The sequence below is a fragment of the Siphateles boraxobius genome, unplaced genomic scaffold (genome assembly GCF_051911475.1).
Source record: "Siphateles boraxobius isolate OS27281-9 unplaced genomic scaffold, OSU_SipBor_1 19, whole genome shotgun sequence".
NCBI classification, from domain to species: domain Eukaryota; kingdom Metazoa; phylum Chordata; class Actinopteri; order Cypriniformes; family Leuciscidae; genus Siphateles; species Siphateles boraxobius.
The window spans coordinates 925,303-940,170 of NW_027508799.1; the positions used below are offsets into that span (position 1 = coordinate 925,303).

Here is a 14,868-nt window from a genome sequence, read left to right on the forward strand (position 1 = left end):
TTTCACAACACAGAGGAATGGCACTTCTCAGGTGTCAATCTACATTCACTCTTTGAGTGAACATCCTCAAAGGAAAAAAGATAATTTAAAGGTGTATGTAAAAGGTTTTATTTCATTTTTTATCGTAATCACAGACTAAAGCTCATTCTTGTCATCTCACACTTCCCCCACTCCCCTTGGAATAAGTGGCTGTTGTAGTGTTTGGTCTGCTTCGCTTCACACTTGGCTGATCCCATCTTTTTTTCTTCTTGTATTTCTTCTAATGGTGCTTGGATGAAAAACAGGATGATTTTCACTGCTTCCTTCCATCTTTTCATCATCATGTCATCTCTCTACTAATCATACATGCTTTGCAGTAAACCTTGTAATCGCAGTAGCTGTCCAGCAGAGCTGAGAAAGTCATGCAGTGAAAGTCTAAAACAATAAGATAATTTTGTTGTGTTTTTTTTACGCTCCAGCCACTGCAGGCTCGAGAGGCCCTGCTCCTGCCCCGGCTCGTGCTACTGCCCCTGCTCCTGCCCCTTATCCTGCTCCTCCAGCATTGTGGACCCCTGGCCAGGTGTCCCAGTCGCCTGCAGAGCTTCCTGTCCACTGGAAAGAGCAACTCCCATCTTTCCAGCAAGGCCTTCAACCCCTGTCCCTCTGCACCAGGACCACCTCACTACAGCCACCCACAGGACTGCAGCGCCCTGCCCAGCCTCCTCTGCAGGTTCCTCCTCTGCGCCCTGCCCAGCCTCCTCTGCAGTCTCCTCCTCTGCGCCCTGCCCAGCCTCCTCTGCAGTCTCCTCCTCTGCGCCCTGCCCAGCCTCCTCTGCAGTCTCCTCCTCTGCGCCCTGTTCAGCCTCCTCTGCAGTCTCCTCCACAGCCTTCTGTCCAGCCAAGTGCTGCCTCTGCTCCTGCAACATCAACTGGGTCCAGTGTTGCAGACCAGGCTCCTGTAAGTAAGCTTCTCATTTATTGTGTGCAGGTGCTGCAGCGTGATATCCAATGACCACAAAAAAAGAGGCCGCATTTCCTCTGTGCTGGAAACTTTGCACTGGCTACCTTTTAATTGTAGATTTAATCAAAAAATTGCGCATTAAGCCATGCAAGCTGAAATGTTTGCGGCCCGGCAGCAGAAGGGAGGATGTATGTTTCGGCTCATTGGTATAGGGGTATGATTCTTGCTTAGGGTGCGAGAGGTCCCGGGTTCAAATCCCGGACGAGCCCATTATTAGGCTTTGCTTTTAATCTCTTCAGCCTGATTAGGGCAACCAGGATATTTATATCCCGGGTTTCGGCAGAGGAACCACGTCCGCCTCTTTTAGTCTACCTGATTCCACCTAGCCTCATCGCTATCTGCCTCTCAGACAGCCAGCTATCAGGAAGTGTTGGTTCCATGGTGTAATGGTTAGCACTTTGGGCTTTGAATCCAGCGATCCAAGTTCCAATCTCGGTAGAACCTTTTCAGGTTCTTTGCGGAAGGGTGGGAAAAAACAGAGGTGATGCGCAACTGCTGACGTGGCAGTGAAATTGGCACTCTCAAACAGAGTCGGAATTGGGGAAACATGGGCTTAAAAAGCAAAGGCTTCATCTGCTCCTTGCTATCGTGCTTTTGGACTCAATGACTTAAATGTCTGCTGCTCATGGGAAAAGTTGACACACGCCAAGGTTCCACGGTGTAATGGTTTGCACTCTGGGCTCTGAATCCAGCGATCCGAGTTCAAATCTCGGTGGGACCTGCTTTTGCCAGGAATGTGTGCAGTACCTCGTTCGAAAAAACTTTTTCGGCAGCACTGAGCCGAAAGAGCTCATCTAGGTAGTGCCCCTTGAAGGGGGGCGTAAAAAGGATGGACAGCACTGGACAATGCAGGCATCGATCCCTCTACCTCTCGCATGCTAAGCGAGCGCTCTACCATTTGAGTTACTTTCCCTCGATGATGGAGAAGAGGTGTCCATCGCTCTCAAAGACAAAGACGAGGCGCGAGCCCTAGCACGTGTGCAGGTGCTGCAGCGTGATTTCCAATGACCACAAAAAAGAGGCCGCATTTCCTCTGTGCTGGCAACTTTGCACTGGCTACCTTTTAATTGTAGATTTAATTAAAATATTGCGCTTCAAGCCATGCAAGCTGAAATGTTTTCGGCCCGGCAGCAGCAGGGAGGACGTATGTTTAGTCTCGTTGGTCTAGGGGTATGATTCTCGCTTAGAGTGCGAGAGGTCCGGGGTTCAAATCCCGGACGAGCCCATTATCAGGCTTTGCTTTTAATCTCTTCAGCCTGATTAGGGCAACCAGGATATTTCTGAGAAATGGGGGATAAAATGAGCCAGAGAGAGGCCGGTTAGCTCAGTTGGTTAGAGCGTGGTGCTAATAGTGCCAAGGTCAAGGGTTCGATCCCCGTACGGGCAACTCATTTTCTCTCTGGGACCTTCGCTCTGCTCTTCTCGAAAATGACTGGCGGTCTCCCAGACATGCCTGCTGGCTAAACTGCACAAGTACCTGGCCGAAATAGCTCAGTTGGGAGAGCGTTAGACTGAACATCTAAAGGTCCCTGGTTCAATCCCGGGTTTCGGCAGAGGAACCACGTCCGCCTCTCTTAGTCGAGGTGGTCTATTGACCAAACGCCAGCTCTTATCTACCTGATTCCACCTAGCCTCATCGCTATCTGCCTCTCAGACAACCAGCTATCAGGGTGTGTTTGTTCCATGGTGTAATGGTTAGCACTCTGGCTTTGAATCCAGCGATCCGAGTTCAAATCTCGGTGGGACCTGCATTTGCCAGGAATGTGTGCAGTACCTCGTTCGAAAAAACATTTTCGGCAGCACTGAGCCGCAAGAGCTCATCTAGGTAGTGCCCCTTGAAGGGGGCGTAAAAAGGATGGACAGCACTGGAGAATGCAGGCATCTATCCCGCTACCTCTCGCATGCTAAGCGAGCGCTCTAACATTTGAGCTAATTCCCCTCGATGATGGAGAGAAGGTGTCTATCGCTCTCAAAGACAAAGACGAGGCGCGATCCCTAGCACGTGTGCAGGTGCTGCAGCGTGATTTCCAATGACCACAAAAAAACAGGCCGCATTTCCTCTGTGCTGGCAACTTTGCACTGGCTACCTTTTAATTGTAGATTTAATCAAAAAATTGCGCTTTGACTCCAGCGATCCGAGTTCAAATCTCGGTGGAACCTTTTTAGGTTCTTTGTGGAAGGGAGGGAAAAAACAGAGGTGATGCGCAACTGCTGACGTGGCGGTGAAATTGGCACTCTCAAACCGAGTCGGAATCGGGGAAACATGGGCTTAAAAAGCAAAGGCTTCATTTGCTCCTTGCTATCGTGCTTCTGGACTCAATGACTTAAATCTCTGCTGCTCATGGGAAAAGTTGACACACGCCAAGGTTCCATGGTGTAATGGTTAGCAGTCTGGGCTCTGAATCCATCGATCCGAGTTCAAATCTCTGTGGGACCTGCTTTTCCAGGAATGTGTGCAGTACCTCGTTCAAAAAAACTTTTTCGGCAGCACTGAGCCGCAAGAGCTCATCTAGGTAGTGCCCCTTGAAGGGGGGGCGTAAAAAGGATGGACAGCCCTGGAGAAAGCAGGCATCGATCCCACTACCTCTCGCATGCTAAGCAAGCGCTCTACCATTTGAGCTAATTCCCCTCCATGATGGAGAGAAGGTGTCCATCGCTCTCAAAGACAAAGACGAGGCGCGATCCCTAGCACGTGTGCAGGTGCTGCAGCGTGATTTCCAATGACCACAAAAAAACAGGACGCATTTCCTCTCTGCTGGCAACTTTGCACTGGCTACCTTTTAATTGTAGATTTAATCAAAAAATTGCGCTTTGAATCCAGCGATCCGAGTTCAAATCTCGGTGGAACCTTTTTAGGTTCTTTGCGGAAGGGAGGGAAAAAACAGAGGTGATGCGCAACTGCTGACGTGGCAGTGAAATTGGCACTCTCAAACCGAGTCGGAATTGGGGAAACATGGGCTTAAAAAGCAAAGGCTTCATCTGCTTCTTCCTATCGTGCTTCTGTACTCAATGACTTAAATCCTTGCTATCGTGCTTCTGGACTCAATGACTTAAATCCTGCTGCTCATGGGAAAAGTTGACACACGCCAAGGTTCCATGGTGTAATGGTTAGCACTCTGGGCTCTGAATCCAGCGATCCGAGTTCAAATGTCGGTGGGACCTGCTTTTGCCAGGAATGTGTGCAGTACCTCGTTTGAAAAAACTTTTTCGGCAGCACTGAGCCGCAAGAGCTCATCTAGGTAGTGCCCCTTGAAGGGGGGCGTAAAAAGGATGGACAGCACTGGAGAATGCAGGCATCGATCCCACTACCTCTCGCTTGCGCCTACTGCTTCCTACCGATTGAGCCAAAGTAAGCCCAAAGTAAGCCCACGTGAGCCAATCGTGTTTCTCTGCTGTGGCTTACTTTTGACCAATCGCGTTCTCTCCTGTGGCTTACTTTTGACCAATCGTGTTTCTCTCCTGTGGCTTACTTTTGACCAATCGCCTTTCTCTCCTGTGGCTTACTTTTGACCAATCGCGTTTCTCTCCTGTGGCTTACTTTTGACCAATCGGCGACCGCTATTATTAGGCAAGGCAAGGCAAGTTTATTTATATAGCACATTTCATACACAATGGTAATTCAAAGTGCTTTACATAGAAGAAATTAAAATAATCAAAAGAAATCAGAATAATTAAAACAGATTGGAACAAAAGATAAAATACAGAAATAATCAAATGAAATCAGAATAATTAAAACATAAAATAAAATACAGTGCAAACAGTCGGACGAACAGTGGCACAGTGCTCATTCAGTAAATGCACAGTTAAACAGATGTGTTTTGAGTCTGGATTTGAATGTGACTACTGTAGGAGCACATCTGATCTCTTCTGGAAGCTGGTTCCAGCTGCGGCTGGCATAGTAGCTAAAAGCAGACTCGCCATGCTTAGAGTGAACCCTTGGTATTTCTAGCCGATGTGATCCTAATGATCTGAGTGATCTGTTGGGTTTATATTCACTGAGCATATCCTAGGCCATTGAATGATTTATATACCAGTAATAATACTTTAAAATCAATCCTAAATGTAACTGGCAGCCAGTGTAAAGACCTGAGGACTGGTGTGATGTGTTCATATTTTCTGGTTCTGCTCAGAATCCTAGCAGCAGTGTTCTGTATGAGCTGCAACTGTCTTATGGTCTTTTTGGGAAGGCCAGTGAGAAGCCCATTACAATAATCCACCCTACTGGTGATGAAAGCATGCACAAGTTTTTCTAAGTCTTGACTGGAAACAAAGCATCAAATTCTTGCAATATTTTTCAGGTGATAATATGCTGATTTAGTTATTGCTTTGACATGACTACTGAAACTAAGGTCTGACTCTAGAGACACACCCAGATTCCTGACTTGATTTTTAGTTGTTTGACCCCTAGACTGAAGGTATGCGTTCACCTTGAGAACTTCATCTTTGTTTCCAAACGCAATGACTTCAGTTTTGTCTTTGTTTAACTGAAGAAAGTTTTGGCACATCCAATTGTTTACTTCATCAATGCATTGGCAAAGGGAGTCAATGGGGCTGTAATCGTTAGGCGATAGGGATAAGTAGAGCTGTGTGTCGTCTGCATAGCTATGGTAAGCCATTTGGTTCTTTCTCATTATTTGGTTCATTGGGAGCATGTACAGGTTGAATAGGAGTGGCGCAAGAATTGAGCCTTGAGGGACTCCGCATGTCATGGATGTCCACTCAGACTTATGGTCTCCTATACTCACATAATAACCTCTGCCTCCTAAGTATGACCTGAACCATTTTAGGACTATCCCAGAAAGCCCGACCCAGTTTTCCAGCCTGTCAAGAAGTATTTTGTGATCGACAGTGTCAAATGCAGCACTGAGGTCGAGTAGTACCAGCACTGATAATTTGCCTGTATCAGTATTTAAGCGAATATCATTTATTATCTTTATGAGTGCGGCCTCTGTACTGTGGTGCGGTCGGAAACCAGATTGAAAATGGTCAAAGTATCCATTCGAGCTTAAGAATTTGTTCAGCTGATTGAAGACAACTTTTTCAATGATCTTGCCTATGAAAGGAAGATTTGATATCGGTCTATAGTTGTTTAATATGGTCTTATCCAGATTGCTCTTTTTCAGGAGGGGCTTGACGACAGCAGTTTTCAGGGAGGTCGGAAAACTCCCAGAGAGAAGTGAGGCATTTACCACTTCCAGGAGATCTGCTTCTAAGCTGTGTAACACATTTTTGAAAAAAGATGTGGGAAGTGCGTCAAGGGCGCAGGTTGATGTTTTTAGTTGCTGTACGGTTTCTTCCAAAATTTTGCCATCAATTTCTTCGAAATCAGACATAGTGGCTACTTTCTCGTGCTGTTGTCTGATCTGCCTGACCCCAGCGCAACTCAAGGATGAGCTGATCACCTTTCTGATATTATTGATTTTCTCAGAGAAGAAAGAAGTAAACTCACTGCACTTTCTCACTGAGAGCATTTCACTGGGAATCTGGCTTGGGGGGGTTGTCAGTCTCTCTACAGTAGCAAAAAGAGTGCGCGTGTTGTTTATATTGCTGTTTATAATATTCGAGAAAAAGTCTGTCTAGCTTTGCTTAGTTCCTTATTGAAAGCATGGATGCTGTCTTTGTAGATGTTATAATGGACTACAAGTTTTGTCTTCCGCCACATGCGCTCTGCTTTTCTGCATTGTCTTTTCATATTTTGCACTGCTGTTGAGTTTCTCCAAGGTGCTTTTTGTCTGCCACTCTTCTTCCTGACTTTCACAGGAGCAATATCATCAATTACACTCTTAACTTTTGAGTTAAAAGAATCAAGGAGAAAATCAACAGAGTCAGCAGATATGCTTGGTGTTAAAGATATAGCCTTCATAAATAGTACACTAGTGTTCTCATTTAAGCATCTCTTCTTGACAGACACAGATCTAGCTTCAATGGCAGGAGAGATCAATATATCAAAGAAAATACAAAAATGATCAGACAGTGCTACATCCTTAATAACAATTGATGAAATGTTTAGATCCTTACTGATAAGTAAATCTAGAGTGTGTCCACGATTATGTGTGGGTCCATGTACATGCTGAGTCAGATCAAAAGTTTTTAAAACAGTTTTGATTTCTTTTGCCATATTGTTTTCTGCATTATCTATGTGAATGTTAAAATCTCCAGCAATGGCAAAGCAGTCAAACTCTGAGGAAATTGTTGATAACAGTTCTGTTAAGTTCTAAGCAAAAGCTGGAGAGTATTTTGGAGGCCTGTAAACAATGATAAGTAAAATGCGTGGAGCACCTTTTAACACAATACCCAGATACTCGAAAGACGGGTAATTCCCAAATGATATTTGCTTACATTGATAGACATCTTTATAAAGAGCAGCTAAACCTCCGCCTCTTCTGACAGCTCTGCAGATACTCATACAAGTAAAGTTAGGAGGGGCTGTTTCATTGAGGACTGTTGCACTGCAACTTTCTTCTAGCCAAGTTTCATTTAGCAACATAAAATCCAGGTTGTATGTGGTTATTAAGTCGTTGACTAAAAGTGATTTATTTTTAAGTGAGCGGATGTTTAAAAGTGCTAACTTAACAGTCTTACTTTTTGTCCCCACAGCAATCTTGGTATGTCGTGTAATAGGCACCAGATTAGATGGGTTTGCTGTACGGCTTTTGAAGGCCTTAGACTTTCTATCATGTAATCGAACAGCAATAGAAAAAGATACAGGCACACTGGGTTCCCGCTTGTTCTGTAAACATTTGAGAAAGTTATTGTTATCATAGCGGGGACCCGACACATATCACTGAGAGCTGGTATCAGTTGTTTTTGGTTCACCTCGAGCCGCTGGAGGAGGGTGTGGGCCCTGGCACTGTGGCAGAGGCCGAAGAGCTCTCACAGGAGGAGGGGGAGGAGGAGGAGGAGGGGGAGGGGGAGGGCGAGCTGGGCCCGCAGGCTTTGGTGGTTGTGGGGCCTGGCGTTTTTTGGTTGGTATCTGGGGGCTCGCAGCAAAAGAGTGGGATAGTCTAGTTCCAGCATGCACCAGTTGTTCCATTTTCTCTGAGAAGCACAGAAGTGGAGATGCTGGAGAGAGTGATAATGTTTCCGGTGAGAGGGATTTTTGCTCTGGTGTTATTGGAGGCTGTAATATGCTGTCCTGGTTTCCCTGGCTGTTTTCCAGAAAGTCGTCTATGGGTGCTGTATCTTGGAGCAGTGCTGGTATGTCACAGTCTGTCCGTGGTGAGCTCTGTGGGCAGGGCTCAGCTGAGATTGTGTCCGTGAGCAGAGGTTGTTGTGGCTGAGTGGTGTTATCACTGTCCTTGTGTGATGTGTCAACCGCATGTCCATTCAGGTGCTGAAGTGAAATCCTGTGGTCATTCATACTGTATCCAGGTGTGTGTGTGCCATTCAGGTTGAGTGGATTGGCACACATTGCAGAAGGATGACGGAGGGAGAAGTAGATATTGTCCTTTAGCACTCTTGAACCAAGTTTGTTTGGGTGGTGGCCATCCTGTTGAAACAGTTGCCTCTGACTCCAGAAAAGATTGAAGTTATCAATAAAGTTCACTCCTTTTATATTGCAGGTTTTTTGCAGCCATGTATTAAGCCCAAGCAACCGTGAAAACCTGTTTGTTCCTCTTGCTGGGAGTGGTCCACTGATGAATGTTTGAACTTTCAGTCTTTTAAGTGTTTCAAAAAGTTCATTGAAATCCTTTTTAAGAAGTTCCGACTGCTCTTTATGAATATCATTCTTCCCCACATGAATGATGAGTCGATTTGCAGTCTTATGTTTCATCAGAATGTTCTGAAGTTCCCTGTTTACATCAGAAGTTGTTGCTTGTGGAAGGCAGCACCTTGTTGTATCCCTGCTATTAATGTTTCTGATTACGGAGTCGCCCACTATCAGAGTCCTGGGCTCGGCTGCACTGTGAGCTGAGTGCCGCTGTCTGCTCGACCTTGAGCCCCAGTTAGCATCAGTGTTAGCTACTGGCTGATTCTGTCTGTGTGCGATCACATTCATCAAATTTGGGGATTCCTCATTCATTAATACTTCAAATCTGTTCTCAAGATGTATAGGCGGTGGTAGGAGACCAGTGTTTGCAGTCCTTGTCAGAGCCGTATCTGGGGTAGAGGATGCTACTGCAGTAATATGTGATGCTCATGACAATCTGATGTCTCGAGTGCCTTTGGGTCTCGCACCCTGTTTGTGCCATCGATTAGTAAAACGATCGGCTTGTTTCTCTACACTCAGTATGGCCTGTCGAGAAGCACTAGATTCATGGGACTCACCGGCTGAATGCTGAGGACGTCCATGACGAAGCTCTGTTGTGTGTTCCGTCTGGTTTGGTGGTCCCGCAATTAACTTTGTTTCAAGAATTGCAATCCTTTGTAAAAGTCTGTGGCATTTGGAGCAGCAGGTAGATTCCAGAGGAGGCATTTTCTTATCCTTATGAATGTAGGCAGTTGTGTTTTCTCTTCCCCGGAATGTAAGCTTTCAGTGGGAGGCTGGTCGAATAAAATAATTCTGCTTTTTTTTTGTAGTAATCCAAGCGTTTGAGCACTGTGCTGATTTGCTGAAGTTAAAATTAGGTGATAAAAGGAGATAAATTATAGAAATATAAAAGCGATAGAGCAAAGCGCGGAGCAGTAAGCGAGAGCGTCCGAACAGTAGCTGAGCAGGAAGTAGTCGTCATCCGTAGTAATTATCGTCATCTTTGCAACAGGTAAGTCTATTCTTCACGACTGTATAATCGATCATTATTTATTCATAAACAGTGTTTGTTTTTAGACAATTAAACATGCCAATAAAGCTAGCTAGCGTGTAATAGCACACGTTTTCTTCTGTACATGTGAACCTGCAACTTTACCATGATATACAGTAAAAAACATGCCACTACTGTCAAGATAATTAGCCGACCGCTAATTAAGCTATATCCTCCTTAAACCATTTTTTTTGTTGTTGTTAATTTAGTATTTTTTTGTGTCATTCATTACATTATTTTGAGCACAAGAAGATTTTTACTAAAACCTTTAAAAAAAAAGTTTAATTCATATATGTTATACTATACTATGTTATACACCAGTATACATATTTATGTTATCTTTTTAAATACTATGTTATACATATTTAAAAAGACATGAATAGGCAAAAACTGTCAGGATACAGGCACAGAGGCGGAGGTAAGTGAAAGCAAACGTGAGTTTATTTACAGTGATATATGTGCAGAGACAAAGTTCATGTGCAGGTGCGTTGACGATCACGTCGTGCAGAGGATCCCAGGTGAGCAGACCCTTCTTCAGAGAGTTGAACGTGGGTAGACAATGTCCAGTGATACGAATACTTTTCTGTTTCAGATCCAGGGAGGAACAGGGAGATCTCGGTGGACATGTGGAGCACTTGGATTCAAATGGCAGGACTCGGGAAACAGGGAACCAGACTGGAATACTGGAGACAGCAAGACAGGGAGACAAAGGTGAGTATATTCAGGGGTGAGTATAGTTACGTGATGGATCTTCGTTGGCAGACTTGGAAACTTCGGGAAATCGTGGGTAACGGTCTTCTCCTGTTGGAGGCTTGACAATGACTGGGGTGTGCGTGAGTGTTTTATAGGGCTGGGTAACGAGGTGACTGATTGTGAACAGGTGTGACTGGTTAATATTCCGGGGAGAGTGACCTTTGAGTGGTGGATGGGAATGAATCTGATTGATTCCTGACACTACCCTCTCCTCCAGCGTCCGCGCCAGCGGACCTAGGACCCCGACGTCGTGGGGGTCTACCTCGAGGTCGAGGAGCAGGTTTGTCAGGGTGTTGTTCGTGGAAGGCAGTGAGTAGCATGGGATCAAGGATGTCCTTACGAGGTATCCAACACATCTCTTCCGGTCCATAATTTTCCCAGTCAACCAGATACTCGAGTAGACCACCCCGACGTCGGGAGTCCAGGATCTCTCTTACAGCGAAGATGGATTCTGTTTCAATGGGGGGTACCGGAGGATTTTCATCTTGTGCTAGATCTGTAGAGGGGACTGGAACAGGTGAGTGATGGGGCTTCAGGAGGGAAACATGGAATGAGGGGTGGATGCGGAAGTGACTTGGCAGACGGAGCTGGTAGGTAACTGGATTGATTTGTCTTGTTTTGGGAAACGGACCGATGTATCTTGGACTTAACTTGCGACAGGGTAGTCTCAACCGGATATCTTTTGTTGAGAGCCAAACCAATTGTCCAGGTTGGTATTCGGGGGTGTTGCTTCGGTGAGTGTCTGCAAAGTGACTGTGACGGTTTATGGCTTGTTGGAGGTGATGGTGAGCTTGGTTCCATATTCTCTCACTGTCCCGGAACCAGGCGTTAACTGCTGGGACTTCTGAGGGTTCCCCGGACCACGGGAACAGTGGAGGTTGGTAACCCAGAATGCATTGGAACGGAGTCAGGTTGGTGGAGGTTTGTCTAAGGGAATTTTGGGCATACTCTGCCCACACGAGGTAACGACTCCAGAGGTGCTGATTGGCATGGCAGAAAGTTCGGAGGAAACAGCTGACATCCTGGATTTTTCGTTCTGCCTGACCATTAGCCTGTGGGTGATACCCTGAAGTGAGACTTACGGTGACATTCATCAGTGCAAAGAAGGCTCGCCAAACTTTTGAAATGAATTGAGGCCCCCTATCTGATACAATGTCCTCTGGGAGGCCGAAATTCTGGAAGACATGTTCCATTAAAAGTTCTGCGGTTGCAAATGCTGTGGGTAAGTTTCTCAGGGGAATCAGCTTACACGCTTTCGAAAAGCGGTCGACGGCCACCAGGATGCAGGTGTTCTCTTCGGAGGGTGGAAGATCAGTCACAAAATCCACCCCAATGTGCGACCAGGGTCTTTGGGGAACGGGTAGAGGCATGAGTTTTCCTGCGGGCAAATGACGAGGGTTTTTGTTCATTGCACATAGGATGCACCCCTGGATGAATGATTTGAGGTCTCGGAGCATGTTGGGCCACCAGTAGCAGTTTTGGAGAGTGGAGCAGGTTTTGGTGACTCCTGGGTGACCCGTACCAACGGAGGAGTGCGCTGAGGAGATAAGTGATATACGGAATTCATCGGGTACGTAGATTTTCCCAGCTGGGCATTCCGTAGGACTGGGTTGGTTTCGAGACAATTGCATCAGTTGTTCGTTTAAGTCCCACTGAATGGGATTGACAAAGATTTTCTCTGGCAAGATGTTCTCGGGTTCTTCATGGTGAGTTTCAGGAGCATGGAGACGAGACAGAGCATCCGCTCGGACGTTCTTGGAGCCTGGACGATAGGAGATCTGGAAGTGAAATCGAGTGAAGAAAAGCGCCCATCTAGCCTGGCGTGGATTGAGTCGTTTTGCTTCTTTCAGATACTGGAGGTTCTTATGGTGGGTGAGAACCAGGAACGGGTGTTTGGCGCCCTCCAACCAGTGTCGCCATTCTTCAAGCGCAAGTTTTACCGCCAGGAGTTCCCGATTGCCGATATCATAGTTTACTTCGGCGGGTGACAACTTGTGGGAGAAGAACGCACATGGCATAGGTTTGGGTGACAAATTGGAATACTGAGACAACACTGCTCCTACTCCAGTGGTGGAGGCATCGACTTCTACGATGAACATCTCTTCGGGATTAGGATGTCGGAGTAGAGGGGCAGTGGTGAAGGCGGTTTTCAAAGACTGGAATGCGTGGTCGGCTTCCTCAGTCCAGAGCAGCGTTTTTGGCTTTCCCTTTAGGAGTGACGTTAGAGGAGCTGTTAGCAGGCTGTACTGGTAAACGAACCTCCGATAAAAGTTGGCAAAGCCAAGGAATCTTTGCAATTCTTTTACCGTCTGTGGGGTTGGCCAGGAAGTGATCGCCTTGGTCTTGCGATCATCCATCTGTACTCCTCTTTCACTGAGTTGATAGCCTAGGAATTCGACTGAAGTTTGGTGAAATGAGCATTTTTCTGCTTTTAGGAACAAAGAGAACTCACGTAGCCGTTGGAGGACTAAGGAGACGTGTCGTTGGTGTTCCACTGGATCCTTGGAATAGATTAAAATGTCATCGATGTAGATTATTACGAATCGGTTCAGATAATCTCAGAGTACCTCGTCCATAAAGCTTTGAAAGATGGAAGGAGCGTTGACCAGTCCATACGGCATAACCAAATATTCGTAGTGGCCAGCAGGGGTGATGAACGCGGTTTTCCATTCGTCGCCTTCTCGAATTCGGATGAGGTTATATGCACTCCTCAAGTCCAGTTTAGTGAACATCTTGGCCTCACGCAGCTGCTCCAGTGAGGAAGGAACCAACGGTAGTGGATAGCTGAACTTCAAGGTTATTCTGTTCAGGGTTCGATAGTCGATACAAGGACGTAGTCCGCCATCCTTCTTAGGAACAAAGAAAAAGCTGGCAGCAGCAGGTGACGTGGAGGAACGGATATACCCCTGTTTCAGAGCCTCTTCAATGTACTGTTGCATGGCTTTCTGTTCGGGAATAGACAGGGAGTAGATTCGTCCCTTAGGAATGGGTTCTCCTGGAACAAGGTCGATCGCACAATCCCAAGCTCGATGAGGGGGTAATTTAGCAGCCTCGACAGGATTGAACACATCTGCAAACGAGGAATAACAGGTAGGTATGGAAACGGACAGACTCTCAGTGGGGCTTTCGATGGAGGTTGAGTTTACTGGGACAATGTTAAGTGCATCAACGATGGATGTGGTCGCCAACTCGGCAGTTCTGGATGCACACCTACACCCCCACTGAAATAGTTAGTGGGGCTGATACCGAATCGGCCGTAAAGACAGAACTCACAAGCATTCTGGGGGGTCGAGTCGGACATGACTGACGAAAGTGTCCTCCCATTCCACAATACAGACATAACCTGAGTTCACGGCGCCGGGCACGTTCCGCTGGGGACAGTCGGTAAGTATCCAATTGCATCTTTTCTCCATCTGCTTCGGGCGGAGCTTCCGTGGGATACTGAGAATTACTAGTGGGTCGGCGATTTTCTAGATAACAGCCCTGAGATCGTTGATGCACACGGAGAGCTTGTTGGATGAATTTTTCAACACCCAGACTGTCATCATATATCGCCATTTGCAGACGGAGAGCAGGATTCAGACCACGTCGGTAAACAGAAATGAGCGCCTTCTCGTTCCACCCACTTGCAGAGGCTAAAGTGCGAAATTCCAACGAATACTCAGAAACCGATCTTCGACCTTGGTATAGTTGCAGTAGTTTGTCACTGGTGGAAGAATCATCAACTGGTCGTCCGAAAACTTCTTTAAAATGGTCTACAAACCCTTGTACCGATGAGGTTGTAGTGGACTCCTGTAACCACATGGTTTCAGCCCATCTCAAAGCAGCCCCGGATAACTGTTGGATGATAAAAGCGATTTTCGATCTTTCTGTGGGATATAACTGATTTTGCTGTTCCAGAGCGAGCGAACACTGAAGCAGGAACCCGTTGCAATCCTCCGCCCGTCCGGAGAATAGCGCTGGACGTGATGCTTGGTTAGCGAAGCATATCATCGAAGAAGTGGAGTCTGCGGAAGTGCTGAGCGTAGACTGACCGGAATTTTGAACAGCGGCTGTAGACTGTACAGGGTTATCACCATGGCGGGTAGCTTCCATCGCGCTGTTTCACTTTTCTGTTCTGGTCAAGCCTTCTGTCAGGATACAGGCACAGAGGCGGAGGTAAGTGAAAGCAAACGTGAGTTTATTTACAGTGATATATGTGCAGAGACAAAGTTCATGTGCAGGTGCGTTGACGATCACGTCGTGCAGAGGATCCCAGGTGAGCAGACCCTTCTTCAGAGAGTTGGACGTGGGTAGACAATGTCCAGTGATACGAATACTTTTCTGTTTCAGATCCAGGGAGGAACAGGGAGATCTCGGTGGACACGTGGAGCA

The 14,868-nt window shown here is 46.5% G+C and overlaps 2 non-coding genes across 2 annotated transcripts; both read left to right on the forward strand.

Moving 5' to 3' along the window:
• Positions 1-2,480: 2,480 nt before the first annotated feature.
• Positions 2,481-2,553, forward strand: trnaf-gaa (transfer RNA phenylalanine (anticodon GAA)). The gene has a single exon. It is a non-coding gene; the product is annotated as a tRNA-Phe (tRNA).
• A 1,537-nt stretch (positions 2,554-4,090) lies between these two features.
• Positions 4,091-4,162, forward strand: trnaq-cug (transfer RNA glutamine (anticodon CUG)). The gene has a single exon. It is a non-coding gene; the product is annotated as a tRNA-Gln (tRNA).
• Positions 4,163-14,868: the final 10,706 nt, after the last annotated feature.